Here is a 12,974-nt window from a genome sequence, read left to right on the forward strand (position 1 = left end):
TGCAAAGGAAAAGCAAATGATGGCAGTAGTTACACTGTAAACAACTTAGTTACAGCAGGTCTTTGTGATGAGGGAATATGTAAGGAAAGGGTTTATTGAAGTATGAGAGAGAGTCATATCAAAATCAGGGCTACCATTCCATGTGAGAAGACCAGGTATGTATGCCCAAAGGCAAAAGTGGTTTCAACCTATACACACTGAGGATAATTTGGGGGCATAGGAATGAAAAAGCAGGATAGATGGTGAGTCATACAAGTATCTTGGTAGAAAACGTCTCAGATCATCTTTTTGTTTAGTAAAATTAAATAATGAAAATCATTACACACATAAAGATGGAACTTGTCATGTGATATGAGTGAGTAAAGTGCTTAAAATTATCATGAAATGTTCTTTTCACCAGGTCATCAAACTCTTTCCCTTGTTTTTTCATTTGCTTTCATGTCCTTCAGTAACTTGGTTTTGGAGTGCACTTGATTTATATCCTGTTAGTACCATGTATGTCTACCTTCCTTAATCTCCCCCTTTTAACTTTCCCAATCATGCTGGGATCCATGAACAAGAGAACCCACAGAAGCCAGGAGAGGTAGGAGCAGGCATTTCCTAACATGGCTTCAGTAATCCTGGTGAACTTACAGGAGGAAGTGACCTGCCCCATTTGCCTGGAGCTTCTGATAGAATGCTTGAGCCCTGACTGTGGGCAAAGCTTCTACCAAGCCTACATCACCACTGTTAGAAAGCACAGCGCAAAATAGCCATGTAGGAGAAGGTCCTTGGGAAAATGGCAGAGGGCCAGAAGTACCCTGGCTTTGCGTGCTGCTGGTTGTAAAACATCTCCTGCCTTTAGCTATGCTCAGTGCCAAGATTTAATAATAAACATTAAAGATGTTGCTTGAGAAAATGGGTCATGGGATAAACACCTGGGTCATTTATAACACGCTGTCCTTGAAATATCTTTTACTGATTATGTCTTAACCCGTACATGCTCTGCTGGCCATATACTCTAAGCTCTTTGTTCCTGCTTCTATAAAAAGGCTCGATTGCAGAAATAAATTTGTCAGTCCTTGCAAAAGACTGTCCGAGTGTCATTCTTTCAGATTCATCGTTTCCAAGTCCCGGGGAGAAAATCCCCACAAGTGGCGCCACGAACAGGGACTTGAAAGGAAGGCTGAACAAAGCAACGAGCCCCTGCAGAAGGGGGCAAGCAGGATGGGACAACATAACAGTAAAATTCCTTTCATTTCTATAATGCATCATTTTTTTTGAAACAAAACGGTGTTAATGTTTCAAGAGATCAGTTGAATGACTGCTATCATATTTTACTGGAACAATTCATGGTTCCCAGCAGAGGGGACACTCAATCTAGACATATAGAAAAGGGTTAAAAGTAATGTTTTGCAAGCATATCGGTAAGGGTTACATGGTCACTCATAGGGGCTATCATAGAACAAATTGAAGGGCATAACGTTGATTTGGAAGTAAAGACTATTCAGTCTTTACATGAATATGAGCTTAAGGAACAAGATATGCAAGGTGCTTTGAAATATAAGAATGTTATGCTCAATCAGACACAATCCTTAGAAAAACAACTTAGAGACATATATATATATACAGGATGTGTCAAAACTGAAGCCACTTAGAACGGAGGTCATTTCATTCAACGGACAGCCCAAATCTGAGGTTTTTCCTTCTGCTCTGCCTGTAACAGCAGTTGCTAACTTTGCTTATACTAATCATTTCACTCCTTGGGAAATGCCTGCTTGCGCTTTCGCTTTCCCAATACAGTTTAATCAACCTGCCCAAGGCCAAAATACTTGGGCTAATCTAGATTTTGGCATGTTGTCTAACTTTAAGAAAGCATGTACTCTGTATGGACCTACTTCTCCTTACTGTGTAGGATTTCTCAGAGGATGGGCTGACCATTGGATGCCATATGATTTTTTTCAAGTAGCAAAGATGATTTTAAATCCTCAACAATTACTGCAGTGGCAAATGTAGGTTAGTGATGAGGCCCAACAACTGATAATTGACCAGCAATCTCATGATAACCCCGCCAATTTAACTTATGATGTACTTACTGGAACAGGGACCATGGCCGATGTAATGGCGCAATTAGCTAATATTACCCCTGAGATGTGGCATTTCATTAAAGAAACTGCCTGCAGGGCTTTGGCAAAGGTTGATAGCGCTAACTTTGATGGTTCATTTGTTAAGATTATTCAAGGACATGAGGAGGAATATTCTCAGTTTATAGGAAAATTAAAGGATACAATTGAAAAATCTATTAAGGATGTGACTTTACAAAATCTTATTTTAAAACAACTTGCTTTTGAAAACGCTAATGAGGAATGTCCATCCATGCTCAGACCAATTCGAGAAACTGGCTCTCTTATGGAATATTTGAAAGCATGTAAAGATATCAGATCTATGTCCCATAGAGCAAAATTGGCGGCATTAGAAACCTTTAATGTACAGAAAGCTGCTAATGCCAAAGGTTTTAACTGTGGGAAGCCCGGCCATATGAAAAAACAATGCCACATGCCAACATAGGCCAGAAAAAATAATACTACTTTTAATAAGAAGAGACCCCCAGGAATCTGTCCAAGATGTAAAAAGGGGTTCCATTGGCTGAATGAATGTCATTCTAAATTTGATAAGGATGGAAACACCTTGAACCCCGGTGCACAACAAGAACAACAGGGAAACTAACAAAGGGGCCATCCTCTAGCCCCATTACAAAAGGAGGACCCAGCGTTATGATGCTACAAGCAGCCACATCTAAGAGTGCTTGCATTGATATATTTAGTCTTTATGACAGGGAACTAATAGAATTATACAACCCCCACAAAATTCCCACTGGATATTATGGCCCGATTCCATCCAGGACAGTGGGACTGATTTTGGGACGTAGTAGCTACACAATGAGAGGTTTAGTGGTATTGACCGGTGTTGTGGATGAAGATTATGAAGGGGAAATACATATTATGGTAAATGTTGTGAAAATTGGAAATATATACTTACAAAAAGGGGAACATTTTGCACAATTATTACTTTAGCCATATGTCAAACCAATGAAGGCATCTGATATAGTTTGGCAGGGAGGCTTTAGCAGTACCAACCTTACTGCTGCACTATCCACCTTATTAAAGGAACATCAGAAACCCATGCTCACTTTACACATATGGGAAAAAAAAATTTCACAGGCATGCTAGATACCAGAGCTAACATTTCAATCATTAGAGCTGCAGAATGGCCCCTTGATTGGGATAAGGTTATGGCTCCTTCTAGACTACTAGGAGTAAATAAAACTGATGGCACACAAACTTTTGTCAGTGCATCCTATTTACAAGTGTATGGCCCTGATCAAATTGTAGCTTATATTAAACCATATATTACTAATATCCCTATCAATTTATGGGGATGGGATTTTCTTGAACAAACGAAAGCCACAATTTCTTTGAATGAACCTTTTTAATGGGGGCCATTGAGTTAACACCGCTGCCTCTCAATTGGGAATCTGATACCCCAATATGGACACCTCAATGGCCCCTAACTAAAGAAAAATTGGCAGCTCTTACGCAATTAGTAAATGAACAATTACAAAAAGCTTATATAGAACCTTCATTTTCCCCATAGAACTCCCCTGTTTTTGTAATAAAAAAGAAATCAGGAAAATGGCAAATTTTGATAGATTTAAGAAATATTAATAATACCATGTTACCTATGGGGCCCTTACAACCTGGATTGCCCTCCCCTTTTATGGTACCAAAAGGATGATCTATAGTTATTATTGACTTACAAGACTGCTTTTTTACTATACCTCTGCACCCTAAAGATAGAAAATGTTTTGCCTTTTCAGTTCCTTCTATAAATCACATGGCTCCTGTTAAAAGATTTCAATGGAAGATGCTACCTCAGGGAATGATGAACTCTCCTATCATTTGCCAATATCTCATATCTGTTTTATTACAACCTATTAGAGATAAGTTTCCTACTGCATTTATAATTCATTACGTGGATGATATACTTCTCTCTATGGAATCTGAACTCTGCAACAGTTATATAATGAAGTTACTACTGCTCTTCAAAATCAGGGCCTGCTTGTAGCACCAGATAAAATTCAATTGAAAGCACCCTTTAATTATTTAGGACATATTATGGAAGAATCTAAAATCAAACCTCAAAAAAACTCAAATTTCTATGCAGTCTCTATGCACGCTGAATGATTTTCAAAAATTGCTAGGAGATATTAATTGGCTACAGCCATCTGTTGGCATCCCCACCTAAGTCTTACAAAATCTATTTAAAATTTTAGAGGGATCCCTTAACCCTAATAGCCCTAGGCAACTAACAAAAGAGGCCAGAGAAGAGCTAGCCTTAATGGAGAAACACATTCAACAATCTTTTTCAACTCGGCTAGATCATGATCAACTGGTTTCTTTATATATATTCCCCACTGAACATTCGCCCACAGCAATTATAGCTCAGCATAGCCCAATAGAATGGGTATATTTACACACTAAACAGTCTAAAAAAATTATATCATATATTGAGAAAATAGGGCCATTAACTATGTCAGGAAGAAGCCATATACAAACTTTGACTGGATTTGATCCATATGCAATACACGTCCCCTTGACAAAAAAGGAATTGCAAATTGCCTTACAATATAAGCTGACCATGCAAATGGCATTAAATGATTTTCAAAATGTTATCTCATTTCATTTGCCGAAAGGAAAATTATGGGACTTTCTACAATGTACTAAATTCATTATAACTAATATCACTGCATCCCAGCCTATTTCCAATGCACCCACCTATTTCATTGATGGCAACAAGAAAGGCATAACAGGGATTGTCGGCCCTGATATCAAAGAGAAATTACCCACTACCTATTCTTCAGTACAAAGAGTTGAATTGTATGCTTTATATGCTCTTTTGTTGCTTCAACCATTATCCTTCAACATATATACTGATTCCAAATACCTTGCTTCCCTTTTTCCCGATTTTGTTACCACCTTTTTATACAACCTAGATGAAGAATTATATACTCTCTTTTCACAGACTCAAGCTTTAATTCTCTCATGTACGGAACCTTTCTTTATTGCTTATATACGTGCTCATTAGGGTTTACCTGGCCCTCCAGTTGCAGGAAATGATGCTGTTGACAGTCTCATAGCTCCCATTTTTACATCTGCCAGTGACAAACATGCTAATCTTCATACCAATGCTAACAGATTGCACCCTAAATATCATATTCCTCTCACGGAAGCACGGCATATTATTAAAACCTGTGATGTCTGCGCCCCTCTGCATTTACGGACTATGATTTCAGGAGTTAATCCCTGGGGGCAACAGCCTAATTCCCTTTGGCAATCTGACTTCACTCACTGCTCCTTAGGAAAGTTTTCTTTGCTTTTTGTCTCAGTTGATACATTTTCAGGCTTTATCTGGGCAGTACCTATCTCTTCAGAGTCCAGCAAACACGCCATTTCTGCACTCTTACTCACCTTCCCCGTTATGGGGATTCCTTCAGTCTTGAAAACAGACAATGGACCTGCATTCACCTTGCATTCATTTCATTCATTTTTTAAAAATTTTATTTTATTTTTACACTTTACATAACTGTATTAGTTTTGCAAAGTATCAAAATGAATCCACCACAGGTATACATGTGTTCCCCATCCTGAACCCTCCTCCCTCCTCCCTCCCCATACCATCCCTCTGGGTCATCCCAGTACACTAGCCCCAAGCATCCAGTATCGTGCATTGAACCTGGACTGGCATCTCGTTTCATACATGTTATTTTACATGTTTCAATGCCATTCTCCCAAATCTTCCAACCCTCTCCCTCTCCCACAGAGTCCATAAGACTGTTCTACACATCAGTGTCTCTTTTGCTGTCTCGTACACAGGGTTATTGTTACCATCTTTCTAAATTCCATATATATGCATTAGTATACTGTATTGGTGTTTTTCCTTCTGGCTTACTTCACTCTGTATAATAGGTTCCAGTTTCATCCATCTCATTAGAACTGATTGAAATGTATTCTTTTTAATGGCTGAGTAATACTCCATTGTGTATATGTACCATAGCTTTCTTATCCATTCATCTGCTGATGGACATCTAGGTTGTTTCCATGTCCTGGCTATTATAAACAGTGCTGCGATGAACATTGGGGTACACGTGTCTCTTTCCCTTCTGGTTTCCTCAGTGTGTATGCCCAGCAGTGGGATTGCTGGCCTACCTGACTTCAAGCTCTACTACAAAGCCACAGTTATCAAGACAGTATGGTACTGGCACAAAGACAGAAATATAGATCAATGGAACAAAATAGAAAGCCCAGAGATAAATCCACGCACATATGGACACCTTATCTTTGACAAAGGAGGCAAGAATATACAATGGATTAAAGACAATCTCTTTAACAAGTGGTGCTGGGAAATCTGGTCAACAAAAGAATGAAACTAGAACACTTTCTAACACCATACACAAAAATAAACTCAAAATGGATTAAAGATCTCAACATAAGACCAGAAACTATAAAACTCCTAGAGGAGAACATAGGCAAAACACTCTCCGACATACATCACAGCAGGATCCTCTATGACGCACCTCCCAGAATATTAGAAATAAAAGCAAAAATAAAGAAATGGGACCTAATTAACCTTAAAACTTCTGCACAACAAAGGAAACTATAAGCAAGGTGAAAAGACAGCCTTCAGAATGGGAGAAAATAATAGCAAATGAAGCAACTGACAAACAACTAATCTCAAAAATATACAAGCAACTCCTACAGCTCAACTCCAGAAAAATAAATGACCCAATCAAAAAATGGGCCAAAGAACTAAATAGACATTTCTCCAAAGAAGACATACAGATGGCTAACAAACACATGAAAAGATGCTCAACATCACTCATTATCAGAGAAATGCAAATCAAAACCACTATGAGGTACTATTTCACACCAGTCAGAATGGCTGTGATCCAAAAGTCTACAAATAATAAATGCTGGAGAGGGTGTGGAGGAAAGGGAACCCTCTTACACTGTTGGTGGGAATGCAAACTAGTACAGGCACTATGGAGAACAGTGTGGAGATTCCTTAAAAAACTAGAAATAGAACTGCCTTATGATCCATTTCCTTCATTTTTATCAGAATGGGACATAACGCACATTACAGGAATACCCTATAATCCTCAGGGTCAAGCCATTATTGAAAGAGCCCACCGCACCCTAAAAACTCATTTATTAAAACAGAAAGGGGAAATTTGGAATAGGAGATACAATTCTTATTCTATGAACCCTCAATTATTATTATCTTTAACTCTTTATTCCCTAAATTTTTTAAACCTAACAAAAAATAATTCTGACACTCATGCAGATAGACATTTTGCAGAAGACAAAAACAGCAAATTAGAAATCAATACACCAATATGATATAAGCAATTTTATCAGTGGCTGCCAGGAATCTTACGACTCTAGGCAAGGCTTATGGTCTTGTCATTGCAGATGGAGAGGAAATCTGGGTTCCCCTTCACCATGTCCGTTACCAAGAAGGACACCAAGACCGGACTCCCTCGGCAAGTAACAAAGCTGATGTAAAGCATCTCATCAATGACCTTGGAGGAACCAGTGAGGAAATGCCATCATCTGAATCCTTACCCGACATGGGCTCAAGTGAAAAACATGACTCGTCAGGCTGAGCAAACACTGAAGAACACTGGAACTCCTATGACTCCAGATAAGCTGTTTCCGGCAATGTTAGCTGTTCTTTCCTGTTCCTCTGGGGTAAGTGCAGAATATGTTTATTGGGCATATATACCTAATCCACCTTTGTTATCCATAGTGGATTGGGTTGACAAGGTCCCTGTGGTATTCACCAATGATAGTCTGCACTTCCCTGCCCCATGGTCAATGCAGAGGCCAATTCATGAAGAAGATGAAGGTAAAAATATAATTGTTTCAGTTGGATTCAAGACACTACCTATATGCTTTGGAGCTCACTCTTTGTCCATGACTATATTCCCACAATGGTGGGCTTACTCTGTACACAATGTTTCTGCCTACAGTATAGGAATGTTTGCAACTGCATCCTTCCTCTTAAATGGTTCTGAAAGACATTATCCTGGATAAATAGCTAACTATATTGACTCACTTTTCCAGCCTGCAGAACTAATATGTGATTCTGTATCTTGGAGAAAGAAACGATCAAATCAACCACTATATTGGTCTGACTGTCAGGGACAGTTCAGGAAAGTTTCTATCAAGCAACAAAATCAATCCATATTCAAATGCATGGATTGGGGGCCCCATGGATTATTTGTGAATTGCTCTGAGGAGCAAGAAAAAAATCATAGCTGTTCCTGGTATCATAGACTCAACACGTGGGAATTCCAGAAGACCAATATTGGCTTTTTGGACTGACAAGGATGTATTGTTAAACTGGTATTATGGAGGGTTGTCTCCACCTCGGCCCAGAATTATAGTCCCTCTTATAGGACTTGAACAGTGGCATATTTGGAAGATTCCTGCTGCACTGGAACGCTTTGCCAATTTACATGGGACTGCAAAGGCTTTAAAACCCCAAAACTATACGTTTTTGTATAATAGTACAGGTTATATCCAATCCTGTGTGCACCTCCTGTATATGTTTATTGTAGGTAACTTTGATATAGATCTTTCTGCTAAAATTGTTAACTGTACAGCTTGTGCTTTATATACATGTTTAAACCATACTATTTCTTACCACAACGCCAACGTCACTATAGTCAAGTAGAGGTCTAAACTGTGGCTTCCTGTCAATTTAACAGAACCATGGACCGACTCTGTATTCCTTTCAGTTCTGCTCAGAAATGGTCTGAAAAGGTCGAAGCGCATAATAGGATGGATCATTGCTGGCATTCTTAGTCTAATACCCATTGTTACAATAGGAACTCTGTCTGCTATGGCATTACACAATTCTATACAAAATCATGATTTTATCACTGCATGGCACAAAGACTCTCATGATCTTTGGACTCGACAAGCCCAAATACATCAGCAATTACAAACACGAATTAATGAGTTACAAACTGTGGTTATCCACTTAGGAGATCAAGTGCAGCAACTGACTTTCCAAACACATATATGTTATCACTGGAATTTTATGTCTTTTTGTCTGACTAACATGCCTTATAATAGCACTGAGTTTCCTTGGGATAAAGTTAAAGCACATTTACAGGATCTCACAGACAACTCAAGTTTAGACATCAATCTGTTGAAACAACAGATTGCTAATTTTTAAGTTGAGGTACCTAAAGAATTGTACAGCACTCAATTTTATGATACTTTAACTAAAACCCTATCGTCCCTAGACCCTAGAACTTGGTTTTCAGGAAGCAACATTTTTATATATGTATTAATCACCCTACTTTTTCTGTCATTGATTATAAGATACAGATGTCTCTACTCAAGACTCCGTGCCTCTCACAACAGAGCCCAACTAGCAGCTGCCGTGCTTAAACTAAAAACAAAAGGAGGACGTGTTAGGAAGCACAGCACAAAATAGCCATGTAGGAGAAGGTCCTTGAGAAAATGGTGGAGGGCCAGAAGTCCCCCGGCTTTGCGTGCTGCTGGCTGAAAAACATCTCCTGCCTTTAGCTATGCTCGGCGCCAAGATTTAATAATAAACATTAAAGATGTTGCTTGAGAAAATGGGTCATGGGACAAATACCTGGGTCATTTAGGATGCGCTGTCCTTGAAATATCTTTTACTGATTATGTCTTAACCCTGTACACGCTCTGCTAGCCATATACTCTAAGCTCTTTGTTCCTGCTTCTATAAAAAGGCTCGACTGCAGAAATAAATTTGTCAGTCCTTGCAAGAGACTCTCTGAGTGTCATTCTTTCAGGTCCGTCGTTTCCAAGTCCCGGGGAGAAAATCCCCACAACTAAAAATGACAAGGAGTCAAATATTGGCCAAGAGGGAGAGAGTAACTCGTTTGTGTGCAGATTCAGTTATGAGCCTTGGAACCTGTGGCCTAATAGGCATGAGGCCAGCATAGTGCAGAAGTTCAGGGAGGTCAAGAGGAGCCTGGAGGAGCAAGACAGAAATCTCTGCACCATGGAGAAAACCCCTACTCTTCTGTGAGGAAGATGGGAAGCTCATTTGCTGGCTTTGCGAGTGGTCCCAGGAGTACCGTGGTCACCACACGTTCCTCATGGAGGACATTGCCCAACAGTACCAGGAAAGAGACCAGAATGGAGGAAAGAAAGGCCAGAAAATGATACTTAAGGGGAAATCTCTACTTGGCATTGGACTTTAACTACCTGGTCACCATGAACCTAAGACCTGTGATTCTTTCTTTCCTATGTTGTTGTTGTTCAGTCACAAAGCCATGTCCCACTCTGCAACCCCAAGAACAACAAGCATGCCAAGCTCATCTGTCCTCTATCGTCTCTCAGAGTTTGACTGTTTATGGAATTCTCATGGAGTGGTTTGCCTTTCCCTCCTCTAGTGGACCAGTTTTGTCAGAACTCTTCACTATGACCCATCCATCTAGGGTGGCCCTGCACTGCATGGCTCATAGATTCATTGAGTTATGCACCCCTTTCACCATGACAAGGCTATGATCCCTGAAGGGGATATGCTTCACCATGAATTTCTCTCTTCTTTTTCTTTCATTCTAATATCTGAAAAACATTTCTGTGCACTCACCCACTTACAGAGTAATAGCCCTACGTACAGACTCTTAGTCAGAAGTAGACATTCATGCATCTTGTATTAATAGGTGGAGAACTGTGCCCAGGAGAAGTTCTCATTACCCCATTGAACAGGAGGGTAACTAGGACACTGGGAAGATTGAGGTATACTTTTCCCCACTCTAGAATCAGGTTTCTTCTAGAACAAAAAGAACCAGTCTTCTTTCTGGTGAGAGAAGATGGTGATTTCTATCTCTTGAGTTGTAAAGAATATATTCTCCACCTCAGTATTTTTCCAAAATCAGATTCCAATTACTGTTCTCAGTTTATGTAAAGTTTATTTATCTATTTATTTTTTGGAAATCAGCTTGATTCCTCCACCATTTATCCTCTACAGTCTTGCTTAGAAGACCCTTTCTTGACTCTGATCTGATTCTTTTCTCACAGAAAATGCTCCAATCATATTTGAAGAGGTTGAAGAGGGAGAAGCAGAAAGCTGCGAAGATGGGATCTTACTTCAAAAAAGAGATATCTACCTGCAAGGCAGGAGGAGACACTTACTGAGGAAATTAGATAGATATCTTGGCAGGACCTTGGGTTGATCACAAGGAGCTGCCTTCTTTGTTCCCTGACAGTTAAGTCTTTTGACTAGGCCTTTTCTTCATCCTTTCCTGATAAGAATGGTGGCTGAAAAGTGAACATGTCACAAATGGCCACAGATATTTGGAGGGAGATATTCTTATAGAGAGACTCTCTGGTGAGGATGACAAGCAAATTTCATATTCCATTCTTGTCGTGTGTTTTAACCTTTGACTCTCAGAAGACATCTGGCAATGGCTCATGGCTTTATCCTCGGGGTTCAACTTTTTGGCATAGGGTGGTGGAAGGGGATCAGGAGTAATACAGAGAGGCATGAACATCCTGGACAGATGTGTGAAGCCTGCCCACACCCAGGGGTCTCATTTGGCTCTGAGTTGTCCTCAACAATTTGGAGCAGATTTTGGGGCCATATTTTTGAAGTCAAGTAGAAAAAATGGACAAAGTCAGTTTCACCATGAATTGCTCTCCTCCTCTTTCTCTCTCATTTCTGAAGAATCAAGTATAACATGAGACAAAATGTCCAGGCAGAGTTTAAAAAACAGAGTGATCCTGGACAGTGAGGAGCTGAAGGGACTGCAAAAGTTGGGAAATGAAGAGGAAGTTGGTCTACAGAACATGGCAAATTCTGAGAATGGGATGGTCCAGTAGAGTCAATTGGTGAGATCTCATCTCAGATCTGGAGCATCATTTGCAGGGATCAGCAATGGAGATGCTGCAGGTAAGACTTGGAAAGAAGTCTGAGGATCCAAGGTATGAAAAAAAAATGAAGACTAAGTTTCCATCTTTTCTGTGTTGCTATATTCTTTGTGGTATTGTCAGTAAGGTTGTTTTGGGCCTCCAGTACCCCTTCTTTGCATCTATTTCAGAGGTTTTAAGAATAAGTGAATGCATGAATTGAATGCAAGAATAATGAGGGAAATTTTCATTTTTTTAACGTACCAATTTCCCTGTAAATATGTTTGGCGGTTTTCTAAAGGCCCCTGTTATCTGTGATCTAGTGTTAAGTATTTATTGGATGCTTCTTCATGATGCAGCTTAGTCATAGACAAACAAACACACCTCAGATTCCAAGAATCTTTTTTTCTCCACTCAATGTGTTGAGATTTTCTCCCTCTTTCTCTATTTCTGAAGAAAGCTTTTGAAGGGTTGCTATTTATTTTCTAAATATTCATTGGAATTAACCATTGAAGAATCTCACTCTGGATATTTTTTATTGAAAGGGTTTAAAATATCTTGCTTGTGTTAGGATCATTTAGATTTTTTTTTACAGTCTTTGAGTCAGTTATTGTATGTCTTGTAGAAAGTTGTCTATTCTAAGTTGCCTGATTTGTAAGCATACAGTTGGTTACAACAGTCCTCTATTATCCCTTTAATTTTTATTATAATCACAATATCGTTTATTCCTGATTTTGGTGATTTGCATTTTCACTTTTTTTTCTCTTTAGCTATGCTTTGTTAATTTATTGATCTTTTAAAAAAACATTGTTTCAGTTATTTTGTTTTTAAGCTTTCTTTATTTTGTTTATTTTTAAACTTTCTTATTCATTTATTTCTGCTGTTACATTTATTTTTTTCTTTGTGTGTGTTTGTGTGTGTGTTGGGATGTGTTGGGGTGCGTTGGGGTGTGGGTGGGTGGGTGTGCTGGTTTAATTTACTCTTCCTTTCTGTTTATTGAACTGGAAACTTATCACTGAT

The sequence above is a fragment of the Bos mutus genome, chromosome 15 (assembly GCF_027580195.1).
Source record: "Bos mutus isolate GX-2022 chromosome 15, NWIPB_WYAK_1.1, whole genome shotgun sequence".
Lineage (NCBI taxonomy): Eukaryota > Metazoa > Chordata > Mammalia > Artiodactyla > Bovidae > Bos > Bos mutus.